Genomic DNA, 20,249 nt, shown 5'->3' on the forward strand with positions numbered 1-20,249 from the left:
TGATGGCCTAACAGGAGGCTTTAAAATTTTCTTTCTAGTGTCCTTCGTTTGGGAGAAAAATGCAAAGGTACAAGACAGCTTTTCCTTGCCAATATCTCTCTTTTGCAAAGAGCTGCGCATTGGAAAATTCAGGGCTATGCCGTGTAGATGATGGCCTAACAGGAGGCTTTAAAATTTTCTTTCTAGTGTCCTTCGTTTGGGAGAAAAATGCAAAGGTACAAGACAGCTTTTCCTTGCCAATATCTCTCTTTTGCAAAGAGCTGCGCATTGGAAAATTCAGGGCTATACCGTGTAGATGATGGCCTAACAGGAGGCTTTAAAATTTTCTTTCTAGTGTCCTTCGTTTGGGAGAAAAATGCAAAGGTACAAGACAGCTTTTCCTTGCCAATATCTCTCTTTTGCAAAGAGCTGCGTATTGGAAAATTCAGGGCTATGCCGTGTAGATGATGGCCTAACAGGAGGCTTTAAAATTTTCTTTCTAGTGTCCTTCGTTTGAGAGAAAAATGCAAAGGTACAAGACAGCTTTTCCTTGCCAATATCTCTCTTTTGCAAAGAGCTGCGCATTGGAAAATTCAGGGCTATGCCGTGTAGATGATGGCCTAAAAGGAGGCTTTAAAATTTTCTTTCTAGTGTCCTTCGTTTGCGAGAAAATTGCAAAGGTACAAGACAGCTTTTCCTTGCCAATATCTCTCTTTTGCAAAGAGCTGCGTATTGGAAAATTCAGGGCTATGCCGTGTAGATGATGGCCTAACAGGAGGCTTTAAAATTTTCTTTCTAGTGTCCTTCGTTTGGGAGAAAAATGCAAAGGTACAAGACAGCTTTTCCTTGCCAATATCTCTCTTTTGCAAAGAGCTGCGCATTGGAAAATTCAGGGCTATGCCGTGTAGATGATGGCCTAACAGGAGGCTTTAAAATTTTCTTTCTAGTGTCCTTCGTTTGCGAGAAAAATGCAAAGGTACAAGACAGCTTTTCCTTGCCAATATCTCTCTTTTGCAAAGAGCTGCGCATTGGAAAATTCAGGGCTATGCCGTGTAGATGATGGCCTAACAGGAGGCTTTAAAATTTTCTTTCTAGTGTCCTTCGTTTGGGAGAAAAATGCAAAGGTACAAGACAGCTTTTCCTTGCCAATATCTCTCTTTTGCAAAGAGCTGCGCATTGGAAAATTCAGGGCTATGCCGTGTAGATGATGGCCTAACAGGAGGCTTTAAAATTTTCTTTCTAGTGTCCTTCGTTTGGGAGAAAAATGCAAAGGTACAAGACAGCTTTTCCTTGCCAATATCTCTCTTTTGCAAAGAGCTGCGCATTGGAAAATTCAGGGCTATGCCGTGTAGATGATGGCCTAACAGGAGGCTTTAAAATTTTCTTTCTAGTGTCCTTCGTTTGGGAGAAAAATGCAAAGGTACAAGACAGCTTTTCCTTGCCAATATCTCTCTTTTGCAAAGAGCTGCGCATTGGAAAATTCAGGGCTATACCGTGTAGATGATGGCCTAACAGGAGGCTTTAACATTTTCTTTCTAGTGTCCTTCGTTTGGGAGAAAAATGCAAAGGTACAAGACAGCTTTTCCTTGCCAATATCTCTCTTTTGCAAAGAGCTGCGCATTGGAAAATTCAGGGCTATGCCGTGTAGATGATGGCCTAACAGGAGGCTTTAAAATTTTCTTTCTAGTGTCCTTCGTTTGGGAGAAAAATGCAAAGGTACAAGACAGCTTTTCCTTGCCAATATCTCTCTTTTGCAAAGAGCTGCGCATTGGAAAATTCAGGGCTATGCCGTGTAGATGATGGCCTAACAGGAGGCTTTAAAATTTTCTTTCTAGTGTCCTTCGTTTGGGAGAAAAATGCAAAGGTACAAGACAGCTTTTCCTTGCCAATATCTCTCTTTTGCAAAGAGCTGCGCATTGGAAAATTCAGGGCTATACCGTGTAGATGATGGCCTAACAGGAGGCTTTAAAATTTTCTTTCTAGTGTCCTTCGTTTGGGAGAAAAATGCAAAGGTACAAGACAGCTTTTCCTTGCCAATATCTCTCTTTTGCAAAGAGCTGCGTATTGGAAAATTCAGGGCTATGCCGTGTAGATGATGGCCTAACAGGAGGCTTTAAAATTTTCTTTCTAGTGTCCTTCGTTTGAGAGAAAAATGCAAAGGTACAAGACAGCTTTTCCTTGCCAATATCTCTCTTTTGCAAAGAGCTGCGCATTGGAAAATTCAGGGCTATGCCGTGTAGATGATGGCCTAACAGGAGGCTTTAAAATTTTCTTTCTAGTGTCCTTCGTTTGGGAGAAAAATGCAAAGGTACAAGACAGCTTTTCCTTGCCAATATCTCTCTTTTGCAAAGAGCTGCGCATTGGAAAATTCAGGGCTATGCCGTGTAGATGATGGCCTAAAAGGAGGCTTTAAAATTTTCTTTCTAGTGTCCTTCGTTTGCGAGAAAATTGCAAAGGTACAATACAGCTTTTCCTTGCCAATATCTCTCTTTTGCAAAGAGCTGCGTATTGGAAAATTCAGGGCTATGCCGTGTAGATGATGGCCTAACAGTAGGCTTTAAAATTTTCTTTCTAGTGTCCTTCGTTTGGGAGAAAAATGCAAAGGTACAAGACAGCTTTTCCTTGCCAATATCTCTCTTTTGCAAAGAGCTGCGCATTGGAAAATTCAGGGCTATGCCGTGTAGATGATGGCCTAACAGGAGGCTTTAAAATTTTCTTTCTAGTGTCCTTCGTTTGCGAGAAAAATGCAAAGGTACAAGACAGCTTTTCCTTGCCAATATCTCTCTTTTGCAAAGAGCTGCGCATTGGAAAATTCAGGGCTATGCCGTGTAGATGATGGCCTAACAGGAGGCTTTAAAATTTTCTTTCTAGTGTCCTTCGTTTGCGAGAAAAATGCAAAGGTACAAGACAGCTTTTCCTTGCCAATATCTCTCTTTTGCAAAGAGCTACGCATTGGAAAATTCAGGGCTATACCGTGTAGATATAGCACTAACAGGAGGCTTTAAAATTTTCATTCTAGTGTCCTTCGTTTGGGAGAAAAATCCAATGGTACAAGACAGCTTTTCCTTGCCAATATCTCTCTTTTGCAAAGAGCTGCGCATTGGAAAATTCAGGGCTATGCCGTGTAGATGATGGCCTAACAGGAGGCTTTAAAATTTTCTTTCTAGTGTCCTTCGTTTGGGAGAAAAATGCAAAGGTACAAGACAGCTTTTCCTTGCCAATATCTCTCTTTTGCAAAGAGCTGCGCATTGGAAAATTCAGGGCTATGCCGTGTAGATGATGGCCTAACAGGAGGCTTTAAAATTTTCTTTCTAGTGTCCTTCGTTTGCGAGAAAAATGCAAAGGTACAAGACAGCTTTTCCTTGCCAATATTTCTCTTTTGCAAAGAGCTACGCATTGGAAAATTCAGGGCTATACCGTGTAGATATAGCACTAACAGGAGGCTTTAAAATTTTCATTCTAGTGTCCTTCGTTTGGGAGAAAAATCCAATGGTACAAGACAGCTTTTCCTTGCCAATATCTCTCTTTTGCAAAGAGCTGCGCATTGGAAAATTCAGGGCTATGCCGTGTAGATGATGGCCTAACAGGAGGCTTTAAAATTTTCTTTCTAGTGTCCTTCGTTTGGGAGAAAAATGCAAAGGTACAAGACAGCTTTTCCTTGCCAATATCTCTCTTTTGCAAAGAGCTGCGCATTGGAAAATTCAGGGCTATGCCGTGTAGATGATGGCCTAACAGGAGGCTTTAAAATTTTATTTCTAGTGTCCTTCGTTTGGGAGAAAAATGCAAAGGTACAAGACAGCTTTTCCTTGCCAATATCCCTCTTTTGCAAAGAGCTGCGCATTGGAAAATTCAGGGCTATGCCGTGTAGATGATGGCCTAACAGGAGGCTTTAAAATTTTCTTTCTAGTGTCCTTCGTTTGAGAGAAAAATGCAAAGGTACAAGACAGCTTTTCCTTGCCAATATCTCTCTTTTGCAAAGAGCTGCGTATTGGAAAATTCAGGGCTATGCCGTGTAGATGATGGCCTAACAGGAGGCTTTAAAATTTTCTTTCTAGTGTCCTTTGTTTGCGAGAAAAATGCAAAGGTACAAGACAGCTTTTCCTTGCCAATATCTCTCTTTTGCAAAGAGCTGCGCATTGGAAAATTCAGGGCTATGCCGTGTAGATGATGGCCTAACAGGAGGCTTTAAAATTTTCATTCTAGTGTCCTTCGTTTGGGAGAAAAATCCAATGGTACAAGACAGCTTTTCCTTGCCAATATCTCTCTTTTGCAAAGAGCTGCGCATTGGAAAATTCAGGGCTATGCCGTGTAGATGATGGCCTAACAGGAGGCTTTAAAATTTTCTTTCTAGTGTCCTTCGTTTGGGAGAAAAATGCAAAGGTACAAGACAGCTTTTCCTTGCCAATATCTCTCTTTTGCAAAGAGCTGCGCATTGGAAAATTCAGGGCTATGCCGTGTAGATGATGGCCTAACAGGAGGCTTTAAAATTTTCTTTCTAGTGTCCTTCGTTTGAGAGAAAAATGCAAAGGTACAAGACAGCTTTTCCTTGCCAATATCTCTCTTTTGCAAAGAGCTGCGCATTGGAAAATTCAGGGCTATGCCGTGTAGATGATGGCCTAACAGGAGGCTTTAAAATTTTCTTTCTAGTGTCCTTTGTTTGCGAGAAAAATGCAAAGGTACAAGACAGCTTTTCCTTGCCAATATCTCTCTTTTGCAAAGAGCTGCGCATTGGAAAATTCAGGGCTATGCCGTGTAGATGATGGCCTAACAGGAGGCTTTAAAATTTTCTTTCTAGTGTCCTTCGTTTGCGAGAAAATTGCAAAGGTACAAGACAGCTTTTCCTTGCCAATATCTCTCTTTTGCAAAGAGCTGCGTATTGGAAAATTCAGGGCTATGCCGTGTAGATGATGGCCTAACAGGAGGCTTTAAAATTTTCTTTCTAGTGTCCTTCGTTTGGGAGAAAAATGCAAAGGTACAAGACAGCTTTTCCTTGCCAATATCTCTCTTTTGCAAAGAGCTGCGCATTGCAAAATTCAGGGCTATGCCGTGTAGATGATGGCCTAACAGGAGGCTTTAAAATTTTCTTTCTAGTGTCCTTCGTTTGCGAGAAAAATGCAAAGGTACAAGACAGCTTTGCCTTGCCAATATCTCTCTTTTGCAAAGAGCTGCGCATTGGAAAATTCAGGGCTATGCCGTGTTGATGATGCCCTAAAAGGAGGCTTTAAAATTTTCTTTCTAGTGTCCTTCGTTTGCGAGAAAATTGCAAAGGTACAAGACAGCTTTTCCTTGCCAATATCTCTCTTTTGCAAAGAGCTGCGTATTGGAAAATTCAGGGCTATGCCGTGTAGATGATGGCCTAACAGGAGGCTTTAAAATTTTCTTTCTAGTGTCCTTCGTTTGGGAGAAAAATGCAAAGGTACAAGACAGCTTTTCCTTGCCAATATCTCTCTTTTGCAAAGAGCTGCGCATTGGAAAATTCAGGGCTATGCCGTGTAGATGATGGCCTAACAGGAGGCTTTAAAATTTTCTTTCTAGTGTCCTTCGTTTGGGAGAAAAATGCAAAGGTACAAGACAGCTTTTCCTTGCCAATATCTCTCTTTTGCAAAGAGCTGCGCATTGGAAAATTCAGGACTATACCGTGTAGATGATGGCCTAACAGGAGGCTTTAAAATTTTCTTTCTAGTGTCCTTCGTTTGGGAGAAAAATGCAAAGGTACAAGACAGCTTTTCCTTGCCAATATCTCTCTTTTGCAAAGAGCTGCGCATTGGAAAATTCAGGGCTATGCCGTATAGATGATGGCCTAACAGGAGGCTTTAAAATTTTCTTTCTAGTGTCCTTCGTTTGGGAGAAAAATGCAACGGTACAAGACAGCTTTTCCTTGCCAATATCTCTCTTTTGCAAAGAGCTGCGCATTGCAAAATTCAGGGCTATGCCGTGTAGATGATGGCCTAACAGGAGGCTTTAAAATTTTCTTTCTAGTGTCCTTCGTTTGGGAGAAAAATGCAAAGGTACAAGACAGCTTTTCCTTGCCAATATCTCTCTTTTGCAAAGAGCTGCGCATTGGAAAATTCAGGGCTATGCCGTGTAGATGATGGCCTAACAGGAGGCTTTAAAATTTTCTTTCTAGTGTCCTTCGTTTGCGAGAAAATTGCAAAGGTACAAGACAGCTTTTCCTTGCCAATATCTCTCTTTTGCAAAGAGCTGCGTATTGGAAAATTCAGGGCTATGCCGTGTAGATGATGGCCTAACAGGAGGCTTTAAAATTTTCTTTCTAGTGTCCTTCGTTTGGGAGAAAAATGCAAAGGTACAAGACAGCTTTTCCTTGCCAATATCTCTCTTTTGCAAAGAGCTGCGCATTGGAAAATTCAGGGCTATGCCGTGTAGATGATGGCCTAACAGGAGGCTTTAAAATTTTCTTTCTAGTGTCCTTCGTTTGGGAGAAAAATGCAAAGGTACAAGACAGCTTTTCCTTGCCAATATCTTTTGCAAAGAGCTGCGCATTGGAAAATTCAGGGCTATGCCGTGTAGATGATGGCCTAACAGGAGGCTTTAAAATTTTCTTTCTAGTGTCCTTCGTTTGCGAGAAAAATGCAAAGGTACAAGACAGCTTTTCCTTGCCAATATCTCTCTTTTGCAAAGAGCTGCGCATTGGAAAATTCAGGGCTATGCCGTGTAGATGATGGCCTAACAGGAGGCTTTAAAATTTTCTTTCTAGTGTCCTTCGTTTGGGAGAAAAATGCAAAGGTACAAGACAGCTTTTCCTTGCCAATATCTCTCTTTTGCAAAGAGCTGCGCATTGGAAAATTTAGGGCTATGCCGTGTAGATGATGGCCTAACAGGAGGCTTTAAAATTTTCTTTCTAGTGTCCTTCGTTTGCGAGAAAAATGCAAAGGTACAAGACAGCTTTTCCTTGCCAATATCTCTCTTTTGCAAAGAGCTACGCATTGGAAAATTCAGGGCTATACCGTGTAGATGATGGCCTAACAGGAGGCTTTAAAATTTTCTTTCTAGTGTCCTTCGTTTGGGAGAAAAATGCAAAGGTACAAGACAGCTTTTCCTTGCCAATATCTCTCTTTTGCAAAGAGCTACGCATTGGAAAATTCAGGGCTATACCGTGTAGATATAGCACTAACAGGAGGCTTTAAAATTTTCTTTCTAGTGTCCTTCGTTTGGGAGAAAAATGCAAAGGTACAAGACAGGTTTTCCTTGCCAATATCTCTCTTTTGCAAAGAGCTGCGCATTGGAAAATTCAGGGCTATGCCGTGTAGATGATGGCCTAACAGGAGGCTTTAAAATTTTCTTTCTAGTGTCCTTCGTTTGGGAGAAAAATGCAAAGGTACAAGACAGCTTTTCCTTGCCAATATCTCTCTTTTGCAAAGAGCTACGCATTGGAAAATTCAGGGCTATACCGTGTAGATATAGCACTAACAGGAGGCTTTAAAATTTTCATTCTAGTGTCCTTCGTTTGGGAGAAAAATGCAAAGGTACAAGACAGGTTTTCCTTGCCAATATCTCTCTTTTGCAAAGAGCTGCGCATTGGAAAATTCAGGGCTATGCCGTGTAGATGATGGCCTAACAGGAGGCTTTAAAATTTTCTTTCTAGTGTCCTTCGTTTGCGAGAAAAATGCAAAGGTACAAGACAGCTTTTCCTTGCCAATATCTCTCTTTTGCAAAGAGCTGTGCATTGGAAAATTCAGGGCTATGCCGTGTAGATGATGGCCTAACAGGAGGCTTTAAAATTTTCTTTCTAGTGTCCTTCGTTTGGGAGAAAAATGCAAAGGTACAAGACAGCTTTTCCTTGCCAATATCTTTCTTTTGCAAAGAGCTGCGCATTGGAAAATTCAGGGCTATGCCGTGTAGATGATGGCCTAACAGGAGGCTTTAAAATTTTCTTTCTAATGTCCTTCGTTTGGGAGAAAAATGCAAAGGTACAAGACAGCTTTTCCTTGCCAATATCTCTCTTTTGCAAAGAGCTGCGCATTGGAAAATTCAGGGCTATGCCGTGTAGATGATGGCCTAACAGGAGGCTTTAAAATTTTCTTTCTAGTGTCCTTCGTTTGCGAGAAAAATGCAAAGGTACAAGACAGCTTTTCCTTGCCAATATCTCTCTTTTGCAAAGAGCTACGCATTGGAAAATTCAGGGCTATACCGTGTAGATGATGGCCTAACAGGAGGCTTTAAAATTTTCTTTCTAGTGTCCTTCGTTTGGGAGAAAAATGCAAAGGTACAAGACAGCTTTTCCTTGCCAATATCTCTCTTTTGCAAAGAGCTACGCATTGGAAAATTCAGGGCTATACCGTGTAGATATAGCACTAACAGGAGGCTTTAAAATTTTCTTTCTAGTGTCCTTCGTTTGGGAGAAAAATGCAAAGGTACAAGACAGGTTTTCCTTGCCAATATCTCTCTTTTGCAAAGAGCTGCGCATTGGAAAATTCAGGGCTATGCCGTGTAGATGATGGCCTAACAGGAGGCTTTAAAATTTTCTTTCTAGTGTCCTTCGTTTGGGAGAAAAATGCAAAGGTACAAGACAGCTTTTCCTTGCCAATATCTCTCTTTTGCAAAGAGCTACGCATTGGAAAATTCAGGGCTATACCGTGTAGATATAGCACTAACAGGAGGCTTTAAAATTTTCATTCTAGTGTCCTTCGTTTGGGAGAAAAATGCAAAGGTACAAGACAGGTTTTCCTTGCCAATATCTCTCTTTTGCAAAGAGCTGCGCATTGGAAAATTCAGGGCTATGCCGTGTAGATGATGGCCTAACAGGAGGCTTTAAAATTTTCTTTCTAGTGTCCTTCGTTTGCGAGAAAAATGCAAAGGTACAAGACAGCTTTTCCTTGCCAATATCTCTCTTTTGCAAAGAGCTGTGCATTGGAAAATTCAGGGCTATGCCGTGTAGATGATGGCCTAACAGGAGGCTTTAAAATTTTCTTTCTAGTGTCCTTCGTTTGGGAGAAAAATGCAAAGGTACAAGACAGCTTTTCCTTGCCAATATCTTTCTTTTGCAAAGAGCTGCGCATTGGAAAATTCAGGGCTATGCCGTGTAGATGATGGCCTAACAGGAGGCTTTAAAATTTTCTTTCTAATGTCCTTCGTTTGGGAGAAAAATGCAAAGGTACAAGACAGCTTTTCCTTGCCAATATCTCTCTTTTGCAAAGAGCTGCGCATTGGAAAATTCAGGGCTATGCCGTGTAGATGATGGCCTAACAGGAGGCTTTAAAATTTTCTTTCTAGTGTCCTTCGTTTGCGAGAAAAATGCAAAGGTACAAGACAGCTTTTCCTTGCCAATATTTCTCTTTTGCAAAGAGCTACGCATTGGAAAATTCAGGGCTATACCGTGTAGATATAGCACTAACAGGAGGCTTTAAAATTTTCATTCTAGTGTCCTTCGTTTGGGAGAAAAATCCAATGGTACAAGACAGCTTTTCCTTGCCAATATCTCTCTTTTGCAAAGAGCTGCGCATTGGAAAATTCAGGGCTATGCCGTGTAGATGATGGCCTAACAGGAGGCTTTAAAATTTTCTTTCTAGTGTCCTTCGTTTGGGAGAAAAATGCAAAGGTACAAGACAGCTTTTCCTTGCCAATATCTCTCTTTTGCAAAGAGCTGCGCATTGGAAAATTCAGGGCTATGCCGTGTAGATGATGGCCTAACAGGAGGCTTTAAAATTTTCTTTCTAGTGTCCTTCGTTTGGGAGAAAAATGCAAAGGTACAAGACAGCTTTTCCTTGCCAATATCTCTCTTTTGCAAAGAGCTGCGCATTGGAAAATTCAGGGCTATGCCGTGTAGATGATGGCCTAACAGGAGGCTTTAAAATTTTCTTTCTAGTGTCCTTCGTTTGAGAGAAAAATGCAAAGGTACAAGACAGCTTTTCCTTGCCAATATCTCTCTTTTGCAAAGAGCTGCGCATTGGAAAATTCAGGGCTATGCCGTGTAGATGATGGCCTAACAGGAGGCTTTAAAATTTTCTTTCTAGTGTCCTTTGTTTGCGAGAAAAATGCAAAGGTACAAGACAGCTTTTCCTTGCCAATATCTCTCTTTTGCAAAGAGCTGCGCATTGGAAAATTCAGGGCTATGCCGTGTAGATGATGGCCTAACAGGAGGCTTTAAAATTTTCTTTCTAGTGTCCTTCGTTTGCGAGAAAATTGCAAAGGTACAAGACAGCTTTTCCTTGCCAATATCTCTCTTTTGCAAAGAGCTGCGTATTGGAAAATTCAGGGCTATGCCGTGTAGATGATGGCCTAACAGGAGGCTTTAAAATTTTCTTTCTAGTGTCCTTCGTTTGGGAGAAAAATGCAAAGGTACAAGACAGCTTTTCCTTGCCAATATCTCTCTTTTGCAAAGAGCTGCGCATTGCAAAATTCAGGGCTATGCCGTGTAGATGATGGCCTAACAGGAGGCTTTAAAATTTTCTTTCTAGTGTCCTTCGTTTGCGAGAAAAATGCAAAGGTACAAGACAGCTTTGCCTTGCCAATATCTCTCTTTTGCAAAGAGCTGCGCATTGGAAAATTCAGGGCTATGCCGTGTTGATGATGGCCTAAAAGGAGGCTTTAAAATTTTCTTTCTAGTGTCCTTCGTTTGCGAGAAAATTGCAAAGGTACAAGACAGCTTTTCCTTGCCAATATCTCTCTTTTGCAAAGAGCTGCGTATTGGAAAATTCAGGGCTATGCCGTGTAGATGATGGCCTAACAGGAGGCTTTAAAATTTTCTTTCTAGTGTCCTTCGTTTGGGAGAAAAATGCAAAGGTACAAGACAGCTTTTCCTTGCCAATATCTCTCTTTTGCAAAGAGCTGCGCATTGGAAAATTCAGGGCTATGCCGTGTAGATGATGGCCTAACAGGAGGCTTTAAAATTTTCTTTCTAGTGTCCTTCGTTTGGGAGAAAAATGCAAAGGTACAAGACAGCTTTTCCTTGCCAATATCTCTCTTTTGCAAAGAGCTGCGCATTGGAAAATTCAGGACTATACCGTGTAGATGATGGCCTAACAGGAGGCTTTAAAATTTTCTTTCTAGTGTCCTTCGTTTGGGAGAAAAATGCAAAGGTACAAGACAGCTTTTCCTTGCCAATATCTCTCTTTTGCAAAGAGCTGCGCATTGGAAAATTCAGGACTATACCGTGTAGATGATGGCCTAACAGGAGGCTTTAAAATTTTCTTTCTAGTGTCCTTCGTTTGGGAGAAAAATGCAAAGGTACAAGACAGCTTTTCCTTGCCAATATCTCTCTTTTGCAAAGAGCTGCGCATTGGAAAATTCAGGGCTATGCCGTGTAGATGATGGCCTAACAGGAGGCTTTAAAATTTTCTTTCTAGTGTCCTTTGTTTGCGAGAAAAATGCAAAGGTACAAGACAGCTTTTCCTTGCCAATATCTCTCTTTTGCAAAGAGCTGCGCATTGGAAAATTCAGGGCTATGCCGTGTAGATGATGGCCTAACAGGAGGCTTTAAAATTTTCTTTCTAGTGTCCTTCGTTTGCGAGAAAATTGCAAAGGTACAAGACAGCTTTTCCTTGCCAATATCTCTCTTTTGCAAAGAGCTGCGTATTGGAAAATTCAGGGCTATGCCGTGTAGATGATGGCCTAACAGGAGGCTTTAAAATTTTCTTTCTAGTGTCCTTCGTTTGGGAGAAAAATGCAAAGGTACAAGACAGCTTTTCCTTGCCAATATCTCTCTTTTGCAAAGAGCTGCGCATTGGAAAATTCAGGGCTATGCCGTGTAGATGATGGCCTAACAGGAGGCTTTAAAATTTTCTTTCTAGTGTCCTTCGTTTGGGAGAAAAATGCAAAGGTACAAGACAGCTTTTCCTTGCCAATATCTTTTGCAAAGAGCTGCGCATTGGAAAATTCAGGGCTATGCCGTGTAGATGATGGCCTAACAGGAGGCTTTAAAATTTTCTTTCTAGTGTCCTTCGTTTGCGAGAAAAATGCAAAGGTACAAGACAGCTTTTCCTTGCCAATATCTCTCTTTTGCAAAGAGCTGCGCATTGGAAAATTCAGGGCTATGCCGTGTAGATGATGGCCTAACAGGAGGCTTTAAAATTTTCTTTCTAGTGTCCTTCGTTTGGGAGAAAAATGCAAAGGTACAAGACAGCTTTTCCTTGCCAATATCTCTCTTTTGCAAAGAGCTGCGCATTGGAAAATTTAGGGCTATGCCGTGTAGATGATGGCCTAACAGGAGGCTTTAAAATTTTCTTTCTAGTGTCCTTCGTTTGCGAGAAAAATGCAAAGGTACAAGACAGCTTTTCCTTGCCAATATCTCTCTTTTGCAAAGAGCTACGCATTGGAAAATTCAGGGCTATACCGTGTAGATGATGGCCTAACAGGAGGCTTTAAAATTTTCTTTCTAGTGTCCTTCGTTTGGGAGAAAAATGCAAAGGTACAAGACAGCTTTTCCTTGCCAATATCTCTCTTTTGCAAAGAGCTACGCATTGGAAAATTCAGGGCTATACCGTGTAGATATAGCACTAACAGGAGGCTTTAAAATTTTCTTTCTAGTGTCCTTCGTTTGGGAGAAAAATGCAAAGGTACAAGACAGCTTTTCCTTGCCAATATCTCTCTTTTGCAAAGAGCTGCGTATTGGAAAATTCAGGGCTATGCCGTGTAGATGATGGCCTAACAGGAGGCTTTAAAATTTTCTTTCTAGTGTCCTTCGTTTGGGAGAAAAATGCAAAGGTACAAGACAGCTTTTCCTTGCCAATATCTCTCTTTTGCAAAGAGCTGCGCATTGCAAAATTCAGGGCTATGCCGTGTAGATGATGGCCTAACAGGAGGCTTTAAAATTTTCTTTCTAGTGTCCTTCGTTTGCGAGAAAAATGCAAAGGTACAAGACAGCTTTGCCTTGCCAATATCTCTCTTTTGCAAAGAGCTGCGTATTGGAAAATTCAGGGCTATGCCGTGTAGATGATGGCCTAACAGGAGGCTTTAAAATTTTCTTTCTAGTGTCCTTCTTTTGTGAGAAAAATGCAAAGGTACAAGACAGCTTTTCCTTGCCAATATCTCTCTTTTGCAAAGAGCTGCGCATTGGAAAATTCAGGGCTATGCCGTGTAGATGATGGCCTAACAGGAGGCTTTAAAATTTTCTTTCTAGTGTCCTTCGTTTGGGAGAAAAATGCAAAGGTACAAGACAGCTTTTCCTTGCCAATATCTCTCTTTTGCAAAGAGCTGCGCATTGGAAAATTCAGGACTATACCGTGTAGATGATGGCCTAACAGGAGGCTTTAAAATTTTCTTTCTAGTGTCCTTCGTTTGGGAGAAAAATGCAAAGGTACAAGACAGCTTTTCCTTGCCAATATCTCTCTTTTGCAAAGAGCTGCGCATTGGAAAATTCAGGACTATACCGTGTAGATGATGGCCTAACAGGAGGCTTTAAAATTTTCTTTCTAGTGTCCTTCGTTTGGGAGAAAAATGCAAAGGTACAAGACAGCTTTTCCTTGCCAATATCTCTCTTTTGCAAAGAGCTGCGCATTGGAAAATTCAGGGCTATGCCGTATAGATGATGGCCTAACAGGAGGCTTTAAAATTTTCTTTCTAGTGTCCTTCGTTTGGGAGAAAAATGCAACGGTACAAGACAGCTTTTCCTTGCCAATATCTCTCTTTTGCAAAGAGCTGCGCATTGCAAAATTCAGGGCTATGCCGTGTAGATGATGGCCTAACAGGAGGCTTTAAAATTTTCTTTCTAGTGTCCTTCGTTTGGGAGAAAAATGCAAAGGTACAAGACAGCTTTTCCTTGCCAATATCTCTCTTTTGCAAAGAGCTGCGCATTGGAAAATTCAGGGCTATGCCGTGTAGATGATGGCCTAACAGGAGGCTTTAAAATTTTCTTTCTAGTGTCCTTTGTTTGCGAGAAAAATGCAAAGGTACAAGACAGCTTTTCCTTGCCAATATCTCTCTTTTGCAAAGAGCTGCGCATTGGAAAATTCAGGGCTATGCCGTGTAGATGATGGCCTAACAGGAGGCTTTAAAATTTTCTTTCTAGTGTCCTTCGTTTGCGAGAAAATTGCAAAGGTACAAGACAGCTTTTCCTTGCCAATATCTCTCTTTTGCAAAGAGCTGCGTATTGGAAAATTCAGGGCTATGCCGTGTAGATGATGGCCTAACAGGAGGCTTTAAAATTTTCTTTCTAGTGTCCTTCGTTTGGGAGAAAAATGCAAAGGTACAAGACAGCTTTTCCTTGCCAATATCTCTCTTTTGCAAAGAGCTGCGCATTGGAAAATTCAGGGCTATGCCGTGTAGATGATGGCCTAACAGGAGGCTTTAAAATTTTCTTTCTAGTGTCCTTCGTTTGGGAGAAAAATGCAAAGGTACAAGACAGCTTTTCCTTGCCAATATCTTTTGCAAAGAGCTGCGCATTGGAAAATTCAGGGCTATGCCGTGTAGATGATGGCCTAACAGGAGGCTTTAAAATTTTCTTTCTAGTGTCCTTCGTTTGCGAGAAAAATGCAAAGGTACAAGACAGCTTTTCCTTGCCAATATCTCTCTTTTGCAAAGAGCTGCGCATTGGAAAATTCAGGGCTATGCCGTGTAGATGATGGCCTAACAGGAGGCTTTAAAATTTTCTTTCTAGTGTCCTTCGTTTGGGAGAAAAATGCAAAGGTACAAGACAGCTTTTCCTTGCCAATATCTCTCTTTTGCAAAGAGCTGCGCATTGGAAAATTTAGGGCTATGCCGTGTAGATGATGGCCTAACAGGAGGCTTTAAAATTTTCTTTCTAGTGTCCTTCGTTTGCGAGAAAAATGCAAAGGTACAAGACAGCTTTTCCTTGCCAATATCTCTCTTTTGCAAAGAGCTACGCATTGGAAAATTCAGGGCTATACCGTGTAGATGATGGCCTAACAGGAGGCTTTAAAATTTTCTTTCTAGTGTCCTTCGTTTGGGAGAAAAATGCAAAGGTACAAGACAGCTTTTCCTTGCCAATATCTCTCTTTTGCAAAGAGCTACGCATTGGAAAATTCAGGGCTATACCGTGTAGATATAGCACTAACAGGAGGCTTTAAAATTTTCTTTCTAGTGTCCTTCGTTTGGGAGAAAAATGCAAAGGTACAAGACAGGTTTTCCTTGCCAATATCTCTCTTTTGCAAAGAGCTGCGCATTGGAAAATTCAGGGCTATGCCGTGTAGATGATGGCCTAACAGGAGGCTTTAAAATTTTCTTTCTAGTGTCCTTCGTTTGGGAGAAAAATGCAAAGGTACAAGACAGCTTTTCCTTGCCAATATCTCTCTTTTGCAAAGAGCTACGCATTGGAAAATTCAGGGCTATACCGTGTTGATATAGCACTAACAGGAGGCTTTAAAATTTTCATTCTAGTGTCCTTCGTTTGGGAGAAAAATGCAAAGGTACAAGACAGGTTTTCCTTGCCAATATCTCTCTTTTGCAAAGAGCTGCGCATTGGAAAATTCAGGGCTATGCCGTGTAGATGATGGCCTAACAGGAGGCTTTAAAATTTTCTTTCTAGTGTCCTTCGTTTGGGAGAAAAATGCAAAGGTACAAGACAGGTTTTCCTTGCCAATATCTCTCTTTTGCAAAGAGCTGCGCATTGGAAAATTCAGGGCTATGCCGTGTAGATGATGGCCTAACAGGAGGCTTTAAAATTTTCTTTCTAGTGTCCTTCGTTTGGGAGAAAAATGCAAAGGTACAAGACAGCTTTTCCTTGCCAATATCTCTCTTTTCCAAAGAGCTGCGCATTGGAAAATTCAGGGCTATGCCGTGTAGATGATGGCCTAACAGGAGGCTTTAAAATTTTCTTTCAAGTGTCCTTCGTTTGGGAGAAAAATGCAAAGGTACAAGACAGCTTTTCCTTGCCAATATCTCTCTTTTGCAAAGAGCTGCGCATTGGAAAATTCAGGGCTATGCCGTGTAGATGATGGCCTAACAGGAGGCTTTAAAATTTTATTTCTAGTGTCCTTCGTTTGCGAGAAAAATGCAAAGGTACAAGACAGCTTTTCCTTGCCAATATCTCTCTTTTGCAAAGAGCTACGCATTGGAAAATTCAGGGCTATACCGTGTAGATATAGCACTAACAGGAGGCTTTAAAATTTTCATTCTAGTGTCCTTCGTTTGGGAGAAAAATCCAATGGAACAAGTCAGCTTTTCCTTGCCAATATCTCTCTTTTGCAAAGAGCTGCGCATTGGAAAATTCAGGGCTATGCCGTGTAGATGATGGCCTAACAGGAGGCTTTCAAATTTTATTTCTAGTGTCCTTCGTTTGCGAGAAAAATGCAAAGGTACAAGACAGCTTTTCCTTGCCAATATCTCTCTTTTGCAAAGAGCTGCGCATTGGAAAATTCAGAGATATGCCGTGTAGATGATGGCCTAACAGGAGGCTTTAAAATTTTCTTTCTAGTGTCCTTCGTTTGGGAGAAAAATGCAAAGGTACAAGACAGGTTTTCCTTGCCAATATCTCTCTTTTGCAAAGAGCTGCGCATTGGAAAATGCAGGGCTATGCCGTGTAGATGATGGCCTAACAGGAGGCTTTAAAATTTTCTTTCTAGTGTCCTTCGTTTGGGAGAAAAATGCAAAGGTACAAGACAGGTTTTCCTTGCCAATATCTCTCTTTTGCAAAGAGCTGCGCATTGGAAAATTCAGGGCTATGCCGTGTAGATGATGGCCTAACAGGAGGCTTTAAAATTTTCTTTCTAGTGTCCTTCGTTTGGGAGAAAAATGCAAAGGTACAAGACAGCTTTTCCTTGCCAATATCTCTCTTTTGCAAAGAGCTGCGCATTGGAAAATTCAGGGCTATGCCGTGTAGATGATGGCCTAACAGGAGGCTTTAAAATTTTCTTTCTAGTGTCCTTCGTTTGGGAGAAAAATGCAAAGGTACAAGACAGCTTTTCCTTGCCAATATCTCTCTTTCGCAAAGAGCTGCGCATTGGAAAATTCAGGGCTATGCCGTGTAGATGATGGCCTAACAGGAGGCTTTAAAATTTTCTTTCTAGTGTCCTTCGTTTGGGAGAAAAATGCAAAGGTACAAGACAGCTTTTCCTTGCCAATATCTCTCTTTTGCAAAGAGCTGCGCATTGGAAAATTCAGGGCTATGCCGTGTAGATGATGGCCTAACAGGAGGCTTTAAAATTTTATTTCTAGTGTCCTTCGTTTGCGAGAAAAATGCAAAGGTACAAGACAGCTTTTCCTTGCCAATATCTCTCTTTTGCAAAGAGCTACGCATTGGAAAATTCAGGGCTATACCGTGTAGATATAGCACTAACAGGAGGCTTTAAAATTTTCATTCTAGTGTCCTTCGTTTGGGAGAAAAATCCAATGGTACAAGACAGCTTTTCCTTGCCAATATCTCTCTTTTGCAAAGAGCTGCGCATTGGAAAATTCAGGGCTATGCCGTGTAGATGATGGCCTAACAGGAGGCTTTAAAATTTTCTTTCTAGTGTCCTTCGTTTGGGAGAAAAATGCAAAGGTACAAGACAGCTTTTCCTTGCCAATATCTCTCTTTTGCATAGAGCTGCGCATTGGAAAATTCAGGGCTATGCCGTGTAGATGATGGCCTAACAGGAGGCTTTAAAATTTTCTTTCTAGTGTCCTTCGTTTGGGAGAAAAATGCAAATGTACAAGACAGCTTTTCCTTGCCAATATCTCTCTTTTGCAAAGAGCTGCGCATTGGAAAATTCAGGGCTATGCCGTGTAGATGATGGCCTAACAGGAGGCTTTAAAATTTTCTTTCTAGTGTCCTTCGTTTGGGAGAAAAATGCAAAGGTACAAGACAGCTTTTCCTTGCCAATATCTCTCTTTTGCAAAGAGCTGCGCATTGGAAAATTCAGGGCTATGCCGTGTAGACGATGGCCTAACAGGAGGCTTTAAAATTTTCTTTCTAGTGTCCTTCGTTTGGGAGAAAAATGCAAAGGTACAAGACAGCTTTTCCTTGCCAATATCTCTCTTTTGCAAAGAGCTACGCATTGGAAAATTCAGGGCTATACCGTGTAGATATAGCACTAACAGGAGGCTTTAACATTTTCATTCTAGTGTCTTTCGTTTAAGAGAAAAATCCAATGGTAAAAGACAGCTTTTCCTTGCCAATATCTCTCTTTTGCAAAGAGCTGCGCATTGGAAAATTCAGGGCTATGCCGTGTAGATGATGGCCTAACAGGAGGCTTTAAAATTTTCTTTCTAGTGTCATTCGTTTGGGAGAAAAATGCAAAGGTACAAGACAGCTTTTCCTTGCCAATATCTCTCTTTTGCAAAGAGCTGCGCATTGGAAAATTCAGGGCTATGCCGTGTAGATGATGGCCTAACAGGAGGCTTTAAAATTTTCTTTCTTGTTTCCTTCGTTTGGGAGAAAAATGCAAAGGTACAAGACAGGTTTTCCTTGCCAATATCTCTCTTTTGCAAAGAGCTGCGCATTGGAAAATTCAGGGCTATGCCGTGTAGATGATGGCCTAACAGGAGGCTTTAAAATTTTCTTTCTAGTGTCCTTCGTTTGGGAGAAAAATGCAAAGGTACAAGACAGGTTTTCCTTGCCAATATCTCTCTTTTGCAAAGAGCTGCGCATTGGAAAATTCAGGGCTATGCCGTGTAGATGATGGCCTAACAGGAGGCTTTAAAATTTTCTTTCTAGTGTCCTTCGTTTGGGAGAAAAATGCAAAGGTACAAGACAGCTTTTCCTTGCCAATATCTCTCTTTTGCAAAGAGCTGCGCATTGGAAAATTCAGGGCTATGCCGTGTAGATGATGGCCTAACAGGAGGCTTTAAAATTTTCTTTCTAGTGTCCTTCGTTTGGAAGAAAAATGCAAAGGTACAAGACAGCTTTTCCTTGCCAATATCTCTCTTTTGCAAAGAGCTGCGCATTGGAAAATTCAGGGCTATGCCGTGTAGATGATGGCCTAACAGGAGGCTTTAAAATTTTCTTTCTAGTGTCCTTCGTTTGGGAGAAAAATGCAAAGGTACAAGACAGCTTTTCCTTGCCAATATCTCTCTTTTGCATAGAGCTGCGCATTGGAAAATTCAGGGCTATGCCGTGTAGATGATGGCCTAACAGGAGGCTTTAAAATTTTCTTTCTAGTGTCATTCGTTTGGGAGAAAAATGCAAAGGTACAAGACAGCTTTTCCTTGCCAATATCTCTCTTTTGCAAAGAGCTGCGCATTGGAAAATTCAGGGCTATGCCGTGTAGACGATGGCCTAACAGGAGGCTTTAAAATTTTCTTTCTAGTGTCCTTCGTTTGGGAGAAAAATGCAAAGGTACAAGACAGCTTTTCCTTGCCAATATCTCTCTTTTGCAAAGAGCTACGCATTGGAAAATTCAGGGCTATACCGTGTAGATATAGCACTAACAGGAGGCTTTAAAATTTTCATTCTAGTGTCCTTCGTTTGGGAGAAAAATGCAAAGGTACAAGACAGCTTTTCCTTGCCAATATCTCTCTTTTGCAAAGAGCTGCGCATTGGAAAATTCAGGGCTATGCCGTGTAGACGATGGCCTAACAGGAGGCTTTAAAATTTTCTTTCTAGTGTCCTTCGTTTGGGAGAAAAATGCAAAGGTACAAGACAGCTTTTCCTTGCCAATATCTCTCTTTTGCAAAGAGCTACGCATTGGAAAATTCAGGGCTATACCGTGTAGATATAGCACTAACAGGAGGCTTTAACATTTTCATTCTAGTGTCTTTCGTTTAAGAGAAAAATCCAATGGTAAAAGACAGCTTTTCCCAAACGAAGGACACTAGAAAGAAAATTTTAAAGCCTCCTGTTAGGCCATCATCTACACGGCATAGCCCTGAATTTTCCAATGCGCAGCTCTTTGCAAAAGAGAGATATTGGCAAGGAAAAGCTGTCTTGTACCTTTGCATTTTTCTCCCAAACGAAGGACACTAGAAAGAAAATTTTAAAGCCTCCTGTTAGGCCATCATCTACACGGCATAGCCCTGAATTTTCCAATGCGCAGCTCTTTGCAAAAGAGAGATATTGGCAAGGAAAAGCTGTCTTGTACCTTTGCATTTTTCTCCCAAACGAAGGACACTAGAAAGAAAATTTTAAAGCCTCCTGTTAGGCCATCATCTACACGGCATAGCCCTGAATTTTCCAATGCGCATCTCTTTGCAAAAGAGAGATATTGGCAAGGAAAAGCTGTCTTGTACCTTTGCATTTTTCTCCCAAACGAAGGACACTAGAAAGAAAATTTTAAAGCCTCCTGTTAGGCCATCATCTACACGGCATAGCACTGAATTTTCCAATGCGCAGCTCTTTGCAAAAGGGAGATATTGGCAAGGAAAAGCTGTCTTGTACCTTTGCATTTTTCTCCCAAACGAAGGACACTAGAAAGAAAATTTTAAAGCCTCCTGTTAGGCCA

This window comes from Pseudophryne corroboree, chromosome 3 (genome assembly GCF_028390025.1).
Source record: "Pseudophryne corroboree isolate aPseCor3 chromosome 3, aPseCor3.hap2, whole genome shotgun sequence".
NCBI classification, from domain to species: Eukaryota; Metazoa; Chordata; class Amphibia; order Anura; family Myobatrachidae; genus Pseudophryne; species Pseudophryne corroboree.